Below are 17,170 nucleotides of genomic sequence, written 5' to 3' on the forward strand. Positions count from 1 at the left end.
CCTCTCCTAAAGAATACAGATTTGACGTCAGGAATGTTTCCTACTTTCTCTGGCGTTAAAAAATTCAAGTGGATCAAGCACTGTTTCTGTTTGTTTCTGTATGACAACTAAAACCAATGCATATAATTACAGCAGCAGAGAACCCCACATAATTTCTCCATGAAAGTTTATTTTGCTGGACGTAGCCATCACCAAAGCCATTAGGAAGCTTTACTGATGACTTATTTTGAAAATACACTGTTCATCTTAGTCAACAGGTAAGATTGAGTCAACTGTAATTGAAAGCTATCACACAGGATAAGCACCATTACAACTTTTTTTGCCTTGGCTTCTTGGTGACTTTGTAGCACTCTCCTTTCTTCTCCTCCTCCTCCTCTTCTACAAATATATGCTGTGCATCATTGTGTGAAGCTTTTGGTAATAGGCACTTGTGTAAAGTAACGCTTTCATTATCACAAAAATTTGAGTTGAATGATATGGTTTCCATTTCATAGATGAGGAGACATGTTCTGGGAAATGCAAGGTCACAAAACTAAAATGTGGAAAAGCAAATTTTATGGACCTGAACAATGAATGTGTAAGGATGAATGCTGCTGCATGTATCCCCAGGCTTGAATGGAGACCCACAGACACTACATAATCCTGAGCCAGAGAATATAATATTGGCCTCTTTAATATCTGAATAAATAAATCTGGGTATTTCCCAGATTTTGAAGCCATTAGTGACTCACTTCTCTAGGATATTAAAGTGAGTTCTTTAGTAAAAGGCAGCTGTCTAAAAACAAAGTCTTGGTAAAACCAATCATAAAATTGGTGCTGGAGAAGAGAGTATTGAAACCGGATTACAGTGGCTTGAGTGAAGACCTAACAATAGGGAAGAGTGTACACAATGACATAGAGGTGTGAAAGCACATGTGGACTGGCGTCTGTAATGTAGGAGCATGTTTGTATGGCAGTACGTGTGTGGGAGGTGTGCCTACGTAAACAGGTATGTTATTGATTAGCCTGGAGAATTAGCAAGCTTGTGATTTTGACCGGATTTGCATTTCTGAAAAATATACTTTAGGAGAAGAGAGGCTAGTTTTGGACCAATGCAGAAATAAGATACAATGGTTCCATAGACTTAATTATGATGAGAAAGTCTAGGTTAGATAGAAATTCTTGGCCTTGGCTTACAAAAATACATAGAAAAGACCTCGTTTTTCAGGCAACAATACTCTCAAAGAAACTTCATTTAAAATAGGAAAATTGCAAATAAGCATATATCTGTCCCGTCCTAACAAGATGAAATACTATATACATATAGTTTCATTTACATGTGACTTTCTTTATGAAGGCAAGCAGAAGTGCACTCTAGATCTGCACTACAAATCTTTCTAGCTATAAATTGTCCCATCACGGACAGATTTAGCTGTTACTTTTAAAATATAAAGAAGTTGCTTGATTTCTCATGTTACATTTATGAGTAAGCTTTAAGTTGATATTGATGACATGCAAAGATTACTTGCACTTGAATAGATATGTGAGGATATTTGGTGTTGCTGGGTAGTTTACTCACACATCAATTTTGCACAGGAGATTTTCAGCACTTGAAACTCCCTCAAGTCTGCCACTGTGTTGAATGGTATGGAAATACACTTTCAAAGTGCACTTTCATGTCTATAATGAGACATTTTAATATATTTAATAGGGAGTTATGATACAACAGCACACCTAAAGATTATCCTATAATGCTGATAAATATGTTCCAGTCAGGTTTTGGGCCTTGATGCAATCCTAATATAAGTCTTCACAATTATATTATTAAATGAGACTAAAATTAACTCGGCTAGAGATTTCAAGTATTGATTAACAAAATAATGGCCATATTTAATTCCTTATAATTTTAATATTAGTAGAGCTATAGAATTCTCTTATTTTTTATTACCTAACTTAATCCTAACATTAATGCTAGCTACACTGTCAAAAAAAGAGGTATTTCTGGTGCCTTACAAACACTATAATGATCATCACCTCAATTTACAAGAACTAATGATTGTTATTAGAATGTTTCTGTTAGGTCGGAGAGAGCCCAGGATCGGATACATGCAGACCTGTGATGAGATAATGGACTCCTTCGGCATTTCTAACAGATCAGCATGCCAGACAAAGATACTGGCTTCTCCCTGGGTCAAGAGGACCCTCACGCAGATACTGACTCCTTCCTGAATACCTTGCTGACCCCCTGCAGTGAGAACTTCCTCAGCTGAATACCTCAGCTCATGTCCCCGCCCCTCACCGAACCACAGTACTTGTATGCATGCATATAAGCATAACCAATGGACATAAGACACTGGGGGGTAGGGGAGGCCAGGGGATTGTCAAGGGCGGGGGGGGGGGCGGGGAAAGACACATATGTAATACCCTTTGTAATACTTTAAGCAAAAAACAAAACAAACAAAAAAAAAGCGCCCCCCTCCCTGTTGGCGTGAATCCACATGCCCTGTCTTTGGGGTCTGTGGGTCTCCCTGGGAGGCAATAAACCTGTTCTTTTCTTTTCTTTTCTTTTCTTTTCTTTTCTTTTCTTTTCTTTTCTTTTCTTTTCTTTTCTTTCCTTTTCTTTTCCTTCTTTTCTTTTCTGATTCACTCGACTCTTTATTTTTTATGCCGCCTCCTGAGCCACCTAACCTAAGAGTTTCCATAATTTGTAGACTCTAGTGACATCAGGGAACATTCTGCTTCTTGTTCAAAAGTTACAAACTGAAATACCCTTGTGCGTCAGGGTGGTCATTTAACTGTGTAAAATGGATCGTGGGCTTACTAAGCAATGTTGAGAATCGTGATAAAGTAGCAAGTTCAGGAACCATATAAAGGCATTCAATTCAAAATTTTAATGCCTGTAAGTGAGGTAGGCCTGGGACGTGCCTAATTACCTGCCCTCTGGGAGCCTTCTGCACACCAGGGTCCAGAGTATCCTCAGAGTGCAGCTCGCTGCCACCACATCCCTTGCCACCTTCGCCACTGTCGCCTACCCAGCCTGTGGCCCATTCCCACCAGCACTGACCATTCATCCTCTACTGAAGTCTCTGCCAAGTGCCAGGGGCTTTGCCTATTGTATCGCACTTAGTCCCCTGCAAGGTAAACTTCTTTATGCCCATTATACAGAAGTGGAAACCAAGGATGAAGCATAGGTAACCTGACTTGTCCAAGGTTTTGAAACAAGCAAATAAAAAAGTCAATACTTGATTGAAGTTGGTGGCTGGCAAGAGATCAGTGAAGGAGAGGGTGTGAGTGAGGAAGGGAATGGGGCTTGTGTGGTCATGTGTGGTGTATGCATGTTTGAGTGAGAAGCAGTCAGATCTCACAGGAGTTTTGGGTGCTGGCAGACCAAGCCCTCCTATAAGGGGAGCCCCTGCCAGCCCATGCCACCTTGAAGGGGAGAGCAGCCTACACTGAGAGCCCAGCCTCAGCACCACTCAGACTGGCCTTGGACACTCCACAGTATCCTATAGCCACTCCAGCCAAATTCATGCTGCCTCACTCACAGATCCCAGGACCTCTACTTCCCTGGCTACTGGTTCCTGGGACCCTCTACCTAAGGACTCCCACCTCTCCAACTTCTGGCTTCTTGACATCTCTGTCTTGTGGCTTCAGCAGCAGAACCCATAACGCCCCCTCCCTGCTGCCAGCTCTGGACACCTTGGTCAGGCTACCACAGCAACACACCCTGCAACACCCACCTCCCAAGCTGCTGCCTCCTGGTCACCTTGGTGAGTTGCTAAGTACCCATCCAACCAAGGTCTTATGGCTCCAGCAGCAGAACCCACGGCTTCGCCCTTACCGGCCTCAGAGAATTTCTGAGTGTACACCTCTCTGGCCAATATAGCACAACTTCAGCTGTAAAACCTGAGACTAACACTTCCTTGGCCGCTGAATCCTGGGCCAGTGGAGTGGGTGCCACTGACTCACCCACACACTCTGGGACACCAGCCCCCAACACAGGCTCTGGGACCCTCACATTAAGTTGTAGAGTGATGCTGCCTGGCAAGACTCACACCACTCCACCAAGAGTCACTCTACATCAGTCTCAGGCACCAGCGCCTCCTCCACCCAGGCTGTGGACTCCATAATCTCACAGTGAGCTGCATGCCAGTGAGAACTCAGGCAACCCTTGTCACAAGAGGCAGAACCATGAGCACATCCACAACAGTTTGCACGATGAGGCCGGGGTGAGTCACATGGTTAGATAACCTGTGATGAGACTTCATCCATAAATGAGAAGCTAACATTGAAGACCCAACTACATCAAAAAACCCAAATAACTCATGTAGGTGGCTCTAGTAGAACACTGAGCTCAGGAGATCTGAGAGATTGCACCACTGGGTTCCACAAATCACCAACTACACAGGAGGATGACAGCCAAAAGAACCTGGGTAGCATAGCAGTTGGATCTAAGACAGTGATGGCGTACCTATGAAATGCATGTCAAAGGTGACCCACGAATTCAATTTTTTGTGTTGATTTTTCTTTGTTAAATGGCATTTAAATACATAAAACAAATATCAAAAATATAAGTCTTTGTTTTACATTGGTTGCAAATATCAAAAAATTTCTATATATGACATAGCACCAGAATTAAGTTAGGGTTTTTCAAAATGCTGACATGCTGAGCTCAAAAGTTTTGCCATCATTGATCTAAGATATAGAAACATTTTCTTTTTTTTAATTTAAATCTTTATTGTTCAGATTATTACATTTGTTCCTCTTTTTCGCCCCCCCCATAACTCCCCTCCTCCCAGTTCCCGCCCCACCCTCCGCCCTCACTCCCCACCCACTGTCCTCATCCATAGGTGCACAATTTTTGTCCAGTCTCTTCCCGCATCTCCCACACCCCTTTCCCCCCCAAGAATAGTCAGTCCATTCCCTTTCTATGTCCCTGATTCTATTATAATCACCAGTTCATTCTGTTCATCAGATTATTTATTCACTTGATTCTTAGATTCACTTGTTGATAGATGCATATTTGTTGTTCATAATTTGTATCTTTACCTTTTTCTTCTTCTTCCTGTTCTTAAAGGATACCTTTCAGCATTTCATATAATACTGGTTTGGTGGTGATGAACTCCTTTAGCTTTTCCTTATCTGTGAAGCTCTTTATCTGACCTTCAATTCTGAATGATAGCTTTGCTGGATAAAGTAATCTTGGTTGTAGGTTCTTGGTATTCATCACTTTGAATATTTCTTGCCACTCCCTTCTGGCCTGCAAAGTTTCTGTTGAGAAATCAGCTGACAGTCGTATGGTATTCCCTTATAGGTAACTGAGTTTCTTTCTCTTGCTGTTTTTAAGATTCTCTCTTTATCTTTTGCTCTTGGCATTTTAATTATGATGTGTCTTGGTGTGGTCCTCTTTGGATTCCTTTTGTTTGGGGTTCTCCGCGCTTCTTGGACCTGTAAGTCCATTTCTTTCACCAGGTGGGGGAAGTTTTCTGTCATTATTTCTTCAAATAGGTTTTCAATATCTTGCTCTCTTTCATCTTCTGGCACCCCTATAATTCTGATGTTGGTATGCTTGAAGCTGTCCCAGAGGCTCCTTACACTATCCTCGCATTTTTGGATTCTTTTTTCATTTTGCTTTTCCGGTTGGGTGTTTTTTGCTTCCTCGCATTTCAAATCATTGACTTGATTCTTGCGCTCCTCTGGTCTGCTGTTGGGAGTCTGTATAATATTCGTTATTTCAGTCTGTGTATGCTTAATTTCTAGTTGGTTCCCCAATATAACATTGAGGGTCTCATTAGTTTTCTTGTAGATCTCATTAAGTTTATCGGCGGCTTCTAAACAGTTCTTGAGAGACCTTAAAAGTGTAGTTCTGAACTCTATATCTTCCATTGACAATTTTGTCCTGTTTCTTTGTCTCCGCATTTTGTTATGCTTCCTTGGTGCACCCCCTAGTGGTCTTTGTGTGCAGTCTTATAGTTAAACCTTGACTGTTGTAGCTAATACCAGGGAGGGTTTGACCTCCAGGCCAAGTGGCTATGAGAATCAGCTGTGTCTGTAGTGAGAGAACTTCTGTCCTCTAGGGAGGTGCTAATCTGGTGTTTGCCTGAGGCTATCCGGCAAATGCCTCCGTGCAGGGCTTGGGCGGGGCGGGTCACACAGGATCAACAGGGTGGGCCGGAGAGAGCAGTTATGGCAGCTCTCAGTCCTGTCCCCAGGGGCTCTGCCTCTCTGAGTCCCAGCACCCACTGCACACCTCGGAGAGAAAGCTGCACTCGCTCTGACTGAAGCCAGAAAGTCCCGCTTCTCCCATTTGAGTCTGGGTCCTTAAAGACTCGCCCGTATCTGGAGCTCAGAGTCTGTGACTCCCTCCCGATTGAAAATGCCAACCGCGCCCTCCGCCGCCAGCCTGCTCCGCGCACTCCGCACCTCAGAATTTGACTTCAGCACTGCGCCTCCTCTGAGTGTCCGTATGCGTTTCTCTTTCCTCCTAGTTGTAGGACTTCCACTCAGCCAGCGTTCCTGTGGTTCTGGGTGATGTCCGTTCCGTTTTTTAGTTTCACTTTTGAAGTAGTTGTTCAAGGCAGCAAACTCCGGCATTAACCTATGCCGCCATCTTGGTTCCCCCCCCCCCCCAAGATATAGAAACATTTTCAATGGGACAGAAAAAATGGGGAGACAAAGACACAATCCCCAAAGGAAAGAAAAAGAGCAATCACTAGAAAAGGAATTAAATGAAATGGAGGCAAATAATTTGTCAGAGAAAGAATTAGAATAATGGTTATAAGGATGTTCAAATGTATGAATGACAAATACACACAACTCAATGAGAATTATAAGAATCTCAATGAGAATTTCACCACCAATGAAAAATAGAATCAAGGGTAAATGAAGGAGGAAGGAAGATGGCAGCCAGCAGAGAGTGAGGTGAGGGAGAGTAAGGGAAGTGTGTGAACATGGTTTGTGTGTGTGTGTGTGTGTGTGTGTGTGTGTGTGTGTGTGTGACAGTTAAATCCTGCAAGACTTTCTTGGCCTGGCAGAAAGGGCTCTCCAGGCTCTGGTAGATTGGGCACCCACTCTACCGCTACAAGCACTCTCCTGCAATGACGTTGGCACGGAAACCATGCAATCCTGAAGGGCACCCCCCACACACCCACTTCTGGCACCAGAGCCATCTCTCGCACCCACTGCCAGCACCAACCGTGCTTGCACTCGCAACTGACACCCAACCTGCTGCTCTAACCCACTGTCTGCGCCCAGCACTGGTCCCGATTGCTTAGCACTGTCCACAGGTGCAAATGGTAGCTGCTGTCTCCAATTGACCCTTAGGGCTTCTCCACTTCCCCCTGCTCCTCAGGAGTGATCTGGGCCAGTAGCTGCCTCTCAGACCTGCTGATGGCGACAGCCCCGCTCACACCCACAGCTGCTGCTGGAACCACAGCTCTCAACCACTGCTGGTGCCTGGCACTGGTCCCGATTGCTCCGTGCCTTTATCAGGTGCCAGTAATGGCTGCAAGCCTCAATTGCCCCTCAGGGCTTCTCCCCCTGATCCTGAGGAGCAATTGTGGCCAGCAGCCACTCTCAAATCCACTATTAGCAATGGCTCCGCTTGCACACACAGCTTGCACCAGACCCACTGCTTGCACCCACTGTTGGTGCCCAGTGCTGGTCCAGATCAATTGTCACTGTCAGTGTGTGAGATTGGAAGCTTCCAGCCCTGATCACCCCTGAGGGCTTCTCCAACTCCCCCTGCTCCTGAGGGGTGATTGGGGTAGCAGCTTCTGCATGCACCCACAGACGTTGCCGGCTCAGCTTACACCCATGGCAAAAGGAGCCAGGCGGGGGCATGGAGGATGGGCCAAGACTCCATTGCCACTGCAGCCTCACAGCGGACATTTCTTTTCAAGGTGCAGAAATTAGTGCACTGCGCTTCTACTAAAAATAATTAAAAAATTCAAACACTTGGAGGCTCACTAGCATGCTATTAAACAATGACTAGGTTACCAAAGAGTTCAAAGAATAAATTAAAAACATCCTGGAAATGAATGACAATGAAAGCACAACAATCCAAAACCTATGGGACATAGTGAAAGCAGTCCTGAGAGGGAATTTATTAGCTCTACAGGTGTACCTCAAAAGACAAGAAAAAAATGGTATTAAATGATCTAACTCCAGAACTTAAATTAGAAATAGAGCAATAAGAAAAGCTCAGAGTGAGAAGAAGTAAGGAGATAATAAAGATCAGATCAGAAATAAATGACATAGAGACAAAAAAATAATACAAAAGATCAATTAAACCAAGAGCTGGTTCTTTGAATGGATAAACAAGATTGTTGAACCTCTAGTGAGGCTCACCAAGAATCAGAGAGAGAGAGGACCCCAAATAAACAAAATCTGAAATGAAAGAGGCGAAATAACAACAGACCCCACAGAAACACAAAGGTTTGTTAAAAAATACTATGTTCAACTCTATTCCAACAAACCAGACAATGTGGGAGAAATGGACATATTCCTAGAAAAATACAACCTTCCAAAACTCAATCAGGAAGAATAAAAAATCTCAACACACCAATAACAAAGGAGGAAACTAAAGCAGTCATCAAAAAAAAAAAATCCAGCAGGGGATCCAAGATGGCTGCCGATGGGACAGCAGGCTGTGAGATAGTGTGTGAGTGAAAGAACAAAAGGAGAGTATGTGGATGTGTAGGGAGTGTCTGTATTTGTGAGAGGATCAGAAGGAGTGTCTGTATTTGTGAGTGAGGATCAGTTATACTCCACTGGCATGCCAGCCTCTACTGCTGCTGAAATCTCTCTTGGAGCACTGGCTCCACTGAAGAGACTGCACCATCTTGAAGGGGAGACTGGCTGTGATCAGAAGCTCAGCCTTACCTTCAACCAGGGAGACCTCAGCTACCTCCTGAGACCCTACAACCACATCGCTAAGGGACCAGATGCCTCAGCTGTGAACCCATGAATGCCAGGACTCGAGCCTCCCTGACTTCAGGTGCCTAAAAATTCTGTCCAGCTGGAGACAAAGCGGCACTGAATACGTAAACCGGCCCAGTGCATTCTCCCAGAGCAGATGGAAGAAACAGGTGAATTGAACAACACCCACCCAGAATTGGTGAATTAAAGACACCTGGTGAGGCAATCTGTATATGGAAAGGTCAGATATCATCTAGAACTAGACAACATGGAGGAAATAGACATATTACTAGAAAAATACAACCTTACAAAACTCAATCAGGAAGAATAAAAAATCTCAACATGCCAATAACAAAGGAGGATACTGAAGCAGTCATCCAAAAAAAAAATCCAGTAGGTGATCCAAGATGGCTGCTGACGGGATAGCAGGCTGAAAGATAGTGTGTGAGTGAGCGAACAAAAGGAGAGTGTGTGGACATGTAGGGAGTGTCTGTATTTGTGAGTGAGGATCAGTTATATTCTACTGGCCGGCCAGCCTTTACTGCTGCTGAAATCTCTCCCAGAGCACTGGCTCCACTGAAGAGACTGAACATCCCAAGAGACCAGATGCCTCAGCTGTGAACCCATGAACACCAGGACTCCAGCCTCCTTGACTGCAAGTGCCTAAAATGTCTGTCCAGTGGGAGACAAAGCAGCACTGAATACACAGACGGGCCCTGTGCATTCTCACAGAGAAGATAGAAGGAACAGCTGAATTGAACAACACCCACCCGGAATTGGTGAATTAAGACAGCTGGTGAGGCAATCTGTGGACAGAAAGGTCAGATATCGCCTAGACCAGTGGTCGGCAAACTCATTAGTCAACAGAGCCAAATATCAACAGCACAACAATTGAAATTTCTTTTGAGAGCCAAATTTTTTAAACTTAAACTATATAATTCTGATATTGACATTTTCAATTTCAAATATCAACAGTACAATGATTGAAATTTCTTTTAAGAGCCAAATATTTAAACTTAAACTATATAGCTAGGTACATTGTCAACTTAATTAGGGTACTCCTAAGCTGGCCTTTGCTAAAAATGTCCTCAATCTGATTGAGGTACGTTCGAAGAGGTCTACCCCTTCCAACTCTCCCATCCACTCTCGTCTTGTATACTTGTTTCGTCTATTTCCTTTCATTCACCCTCTCTATATGTCCAAACTATCTCAACATACCTTTCTCAATCCTCAACACTACATCTTCTTTCACTCCACAAAGTTCCCTAAAATTAACTTAATGAACTTTACTTAAAGTTTTAAGTCTTGCCCTGACTGGTTTGGCTCAGTGGATAGAGCATTGGCCTGTGGACTGAGGGGTCCTAGGTTCAATTCCGGTCAAGGTGCCCTGTTTGACATGAGGTGTCAAGGAGGTGTGCAGGAGGCAGCTGATTGATGTTTCTCTCTCATAGATGTTTCTACCTCTCTATCCTCCCTTCCGCTCTGTAAAAATCAATAAAATATATTTTAAAAAGTTTTAAGTCTTAGTTAAACTATAGGTACATTGAATAAAACTTGATATCATACTTAATAACGATATTATTTATTGATAAAATTAAATTCCTTACAATTTATCTTACAATATCCATAAAATTAAATCATGACAATGACTGACAAACACTAATGTGAACAATGGCCTTGTACCTCCTTGGAAAGTTTGGGTAAGTCAGGTTTGTATGTTGCTGTTTTTAATTTTAGGCACAATTCCAGGTTCTCATAATAAGATGACTTCTCAATTTACTCTTGATAAGGTTTATGCTTGAAAATGATTGTTCGCATAAATATGTAGACCCGAATAAGGAAAGAACAGCAAACGCTAGTTTTTTCAGTTGATTATATGAGTCAGGAATACTATTCCGGGTGTTAAAAATCAACATAGCTTCCTTCTCCAGGTCTTTCAAAGCAGACCACTTGTGCTGTGAATTAAGTTCACATTTGTTTTTCTCCAATATTTCTATATCAGCACAAAGACATTCAAATTTCGAGCTCCACAGTTCTTTGTTTTTTAAATCCAGCAATTGCATTTCAAAGTTGCCAATGTAAATATTAAAGGGAGAAAAATTTAATTCTATTACAGTAGCATTGAGAGGTTTTTTTTTTTTTGTTTTTTTTTTAACGAAGGCTAATGTCACTTTGCTGTTTCCGAACTCCTAAAACCTGTTGAGAAAAGCTTCCTTCATATTTAAAAGTGTTGTTTTGAAATAGCAAATGTCAATATCAGAATTATTTCTTGGTGATGTTTCAACAGGCTTAGAAAGTGAATCAAAGTTTCTCTTTCAAAATCTTGAGCAAAAAGAGATAATTTGTTTTCAAATGAAATAACTTCTAACATCGAAAAAACTGTGTTTTCTTTCCCCTGGAGTTTATGATTAAGCTGATTTAGATGAGAAGTAATGTCTACCATGAAATAAAATTTTTGGATCCACTGATCGTTCCTTAGTTCTGGATAGTGAACACACTTCTCAAGGAGAAATGCTTTAATTTCTGTTAATCAGGAAGTGAAACATTTCAAAACGTTTCCTCTTGATAACTAATGTATCTTGTTATGCAGAAGATCTGCTCACTCACTCTCCAATTCAACTAAAAATTCTTTAAATTGGTGATGATTAAGAGCTTTAGCTATAATGGAGTTGATAATCTTAATCACCAATTCCATAACTTTGCAAATTTCTTCTGGAAATGTCTGCACACAAAGCACTTCTTGATGAATGATGCAATGGTAAGTAAGTATCTTGTGATTAATTTTTTCTTTCAAAATAGCAACAAACCCATTTCTTATGCCGGTCATACTTTTCGACCCATCTGTTGAAATTGAGACAATTTTATTGAGTGGAATGTGATGTTTTTCAATGCACTCAATTACAGCATTTGCTATATCCTCTCCACGTGTTTGACCTTTGAGTGACAATAATCCTAAAAGTTCTTCTTTAGGACCTGTAGATGAAATAAATCATACAAAAAGTGAAACTTGCACTGTATCATTTATGTCACAAGACTTGTCAACTGCTATTGATAAAGCTGAAACCAATTTAAGATCTTCGACTTGCTGGTTGGTTATATTCGAAGACATTTTGACTGTTCTATCTTTCACTGTTTTAGCAGACAATGGTAACTCTTTAACTTTTTTTAGAATATCTGCTTTGTTCTTAAAATCCCGAAATAGCTCTTCGGATGCATTTATAAAACAACTTTTTATGTATTCGCCGTCTGTATATGGTTTTCTTCTCTTAGCAATCTCTTGACTAACCACAAAACTTGCAATATTAACATTGTTGGAAGATTGCATCCAGTAATTAAATACAGAACTTGATTTTTCTTGACTCTTCTGAAGTTCCTCAACTGTTTTCTTTCTTGCATCACCGACAGGATATTTAGTACTAAATGACACGTGTTTAGTTGAAAAGTGTCTCTCCAAATTTGATTTCTTGATATGCCCCCAATTTGTCCTGACAAATAAGACAGGTTGGAAAGCCATTTAAGTTTTGAATAAATGCGAAAGTCTTGGTCCATTCAACTTTATTTTTTTTTTCTACATTTGCTGCTGATTTGTTGTTATTGTTGTTAGCCCGTGTGGATTACTGTTTACACCTGTTCTTTAAAAAGATCTCTTTCCTGCCCTAGCCAGTTTGGCTCAGTGGATAGAGCGTCAGCCTGTGGACTGAAGGGCCCCAGGTTCGATTCTGGCCAAGAGCATGTGCCTGGGTTGCAGGCTCGATCCCCAGTAGGGCCTGCAGGAAGCAGCCAATCAATGAACCTCTTTTTTTCTTTTTTTTCTTAATTAAATCTTTATTGTTCACATTATTACATTTGTTCCTCTTTTTTCCCCCCATAACTCCCCTCCTCCCAGTTCCCACCCCACCCTCCGCCCTCACTCCCCACCCACTGTCCTCATCCATAGGTGCACGATTTTTGTCCAGTCTCTTCCCACATCTCCCACACCCCTTTCCCCCCCAAGAATAGTCAGTCCATTCCCTTTCTATGTCCCTGATTCTTTTATGATCGCCAGATTATTTATTCACTTGATTCTTAGATTCACTTGTTGATAGATGCATATTTGTTGTTCATAATTTGTATCTTTACCTTTTTCTTCTTCTTCCTGTTCTTAAAGGATACCTTTCAGCATTTCATATAATACTGGTTTGGTGGTGATGAACTCCTTTAGCTTTTCCTTATCTGTGAAGCTCTTTATCTGACCTTCAGTTCTGAATGATAGCTTTGCTGGATAAAGTAATCTTGGTTGTAGGTTCTTGGTATTCATCACTTTGAATATTTCTTGCCACTCCCTTCTGGCCTGCAAAGTTTCTGTTGAGAAATCAGCTGACAGTCGTATGGGTACTCCCTTGTAGGTAACTGAGTTTCTTTCTCTTGCTGCTCTTAAGAGTCTCTCTTTATCTTTTGCTCTTGGCATTTTAATTATGATGTGTCTTGGTGTGGCCCTCTTTGGATTCCTTTTGTTTGGGGTTCTCCGTGCTTCCTGGACTTGTAAGTCTATTTCTTTCACCAGGTAGGGGAAGTTTTCTGTCATTATTTCTTCAAATAGGTTTTCAATATCTTACTCTCTTTCATCTTCTGGCACCCCTATAATTCTGATGTTGGTACGCTTGAAGCTGTCCCAGAGGCTCCTTACACTATCTTTGTATTTTTGGATTCTTTTTTCATTTTGCTTTTCCGGTTGGGTGTTTTTAGCTTCTTCGCATTTCAAATCTTTGCCTTGATTCTTGCGGTCCTCTGGTCTGCTGTTGGGAGTCTGTATAATATTCGTTATTTCAGACCGTGTATGTTTAATTTCTAGTTGGTTCTTTATCATAACATTGAGGGTCTCATTAGATTTGTTGAGGATCTCATTAAGTTTATCAGCGGCTTCTAGACAGTTCTTGAGAGACCTTAAAAGTGTGGTTCTGAACTGAATATCTTCCATTGACAGTTTTGTCCTGTTTCTTTGTCTCCGCATTTTTTTATGCTTTCTTGGTGCACCCCCTAGTGGTCTTTGTGTGCAGTCCTCCTGTAGTTAAGCCTTGATTGTTGTAGTTAATACTAGGGGGATTTGACCTCCACGCCAGCTGGCTCCCATTCAACTTTAAATTCACGGTTTTTGTCTTCCGTTTTTCTCTGTTTCTTCTTTGTAGTCATGTCAAACATGGCACCAAAAAAGTGTTTCATTGTATAATAATAAAGCCACCAACACAAAATAATTACAATTCTTAAATTGATGACAAAAATACCTGTAGGATTTTCAGCTAGTTGGAAAAATACAGGTAACTTTATGCTGCGAGTAGGTACTTTTGTTACCCGCACGCAATTTGCGGATGCGACTAGCACTAACCACTGCACAATGAGACTGCTGACTGATTGGCTCACTCAACTTGTGCATGAATCATGCATGCCTCCTCTGTGCTGTGTATCCTGCAGCCTGCCAGTGCCACGTCTCCTGTCGCCCAACCGACAGACACCCCCCACTTCTTCTAATGCCACTTCTTCAAAATAGACTCACCCAGGCCGAAAAACGGCTTCTGCTCATGGGCCACGAAGTTTCAATCACACTGTATGTGTGTGCCTGAATGTGGTATTTTGTGGAAGAGCCACACTCAAGGGGCCAAAGACCCACATGTGGCTCGCAAGCGGTGGTTTGCCAACCGCTGGCCTAGGCAAAAGAGATGATCAAATACCATGAGTACCAAGGATGAACAGAAAGAAAATGAAAAATCCCCAGAAAGTAAGCTGTAACATATGAAAATATGTGATATAAATGACAGAAATTTCAAGATTGCAGTTCTGAAAATACTCAATGAGATGCAAAAAAAAAAAAAAATACAGACAATTCAGTACACACAGAAAACTCATCAATGTACAAAACGAGTGCTTTACCAAACACATTGAGACTTAAAAAAGAACTCATAATAAACCCTGGTAATGAAGCATGAAATTAAAGATATTAAGAGTGAATTACTGAGCATAGAAAACAGAGCCAACCAGAGGGAGGAAAGAATCAGTGATATCAATGATAGGATTCTAGAAATGATGTAGATGGAAGAAGAGAGGACTGAGCATAAATAGAAATAAAAGAGCTCTATGGGAACAATCTGACACCATAAAAAAAGCAATATTAGGATTATAGGCATTCTGGAGGAGGAAGAGAAAGAACAGGGAACAGAGAATCTATTCAAACAAATAATGGATGAGAACTTCCCAAACCTATGGAAAGAACTAGATCCTCAAATCCAAGAAGCAAATAGGACGTCTAGTTACCTCAATCCAAAGAAGCCATCTCCAATACACTTGGTATTAAAACTCAAAAATTAATAATAAAAGAAAATTCTCAAAGCAGCCAGGAAAAGAATTAAGTGACCCACAAAGGAAAACCCATCCTAATTTTATCTGAAGTATCAGCAGGAACTTTACAAGCCAGAAGAGAGTAAAATCAAATAATCAAACATCTGAAAGAGAGAAATTACCACCCACAGAAAATATATCCACCAAAATTATCCTTTAAATATAAAGTAGAAATAAAGATATTCCCAGGCATAAAGGAGCTTAGGTATTTTATCACCAGAAAACCTCTATTGCAAGAAATACTTAAGGGAGTTATTCTACTTGAAACAACGAACATAAGGTCATAACACTACAACCAAAAAAACTTACAGAATAAACAGGGATAATTTGTGACAACAAAACATAAAAGGGAAGAGCTAAAGGTCTGAACTGGCAAAGGGGGATGAAGATCATATGCACTCAAAAGAAAAAAAAACTACAGTATATATGCAAAACTACATTATATATATATTTTAACCACACACAAAATCCCCAAACCAGTATGCATAACGCATAACTTACAAAAAGAGGAAACAGAGGAAAGAAGTATGGTATACCACCAAACAAACAAACAACAAGAAAAAAAACATACAAATGCACAAAGAAAAAGAACCAATGGAAGCAAAGAGCTAACAGAAAATAAAGATGCAAAGGCTATATAAAATCCTCACACATCAATAATTATCTTAATGTAAATGGTCTGAATTCATCAATAAAGAGGCAGAGTATCAGAGTGAATCAAAAAACAAAATCCAACCAAATCCAAAAGTGTGCCTATAAGAGAAACATCTAAGCTGCAAAGACAAAGGTAGATTCAAAGTAAAAGGGTGGAAAATGATACTTCAAGAAAATAACATCCACATAATAGCAGGTATATCCATACTTATATCTGAAAAAATGGATTTCAAGATAAGAAATATAACAAGAGACAAAGATGGACACTTTATAATGATAGAGGGGACACTACATCAAAGCAAACATAACACTTCTTAATATATATGCACCCAACCAAGAGCACCGAAATATATAGAACAACTGCTCAGAGAATTAAAGAGAGAAACAGATCAAACCATAATTATAGTTGGGGAACGTTATACTAATTTGATAGCACTAGACAGATCAACCAAACATAAAATCAATAAAGAAATACAGGTCTTAAAATTAACACTATACCAAATAGACATAATTGAAATGTACAGAATCTGTCATCACAGAACATCAGATTATACATTGTTCCCCATTTTACATGGAAGATTCTTAAGGATAGATCATATGTTGGGTCACAAAACTAGCATCAACAAATTCAAGGAGATTGAAATTATATCAAGCTTATTCTTCAACATGATGCCTTGAAATTAGAAATCAACTATAAAAAGGAAGTAATGTTCAAATACATGGAGATTAAAAAATATACTACTAAAAATGACTTAGTCAAAGAAGAAATAAAAGATGAGGTTAAAAGATGTATAGAGACAAGTGAGACTGATAATACATCATATCAAAACATCTGGGATTCAGTGAAATCAGTAGTAAGAGGGGAGTTTATATCATCACAGGCCTATTTCAAGAAACAAGAGCTATCCCAAGTAAACAACCTAACATCTGCTGTGACTGGGAACCCAGCCTCACCTTCACCCAGGATGCTCTCAGACACTACTCAGAACCACACAGCCACTCTTGCCAGGGACCTGCTGCCTTGGCTGTGGACCCTTGGACCCTGGGACTCAAGCCTCCCCAGCCAGGGTCTCCTGTGAGTTCCACAACACACTCCTTTCCACTGGCCAAAAACTTTAGCCTTAGGCACCGCAACCACATCAGCAGCTGCCACTGCTACTGCCCAAGGAGCAGCCACAGCCAGTGACTGCCTAAGGAGCAATCACAGCCAATGACCACCGGGGAGCAGCCACTGCCTGCTACCGCCCAA

This window comes from Myotis nattereri, assembly GCF_964212035.1.
Source record: "Myotis nattereri genome assembly, chromosome: X".
Taxonomy (NCBI): Eukaryota; Metazoa; Chordata; class Mammalia; order Chiroptera; family Vespertilionidae; genus Myotis; species Myotis nattereri.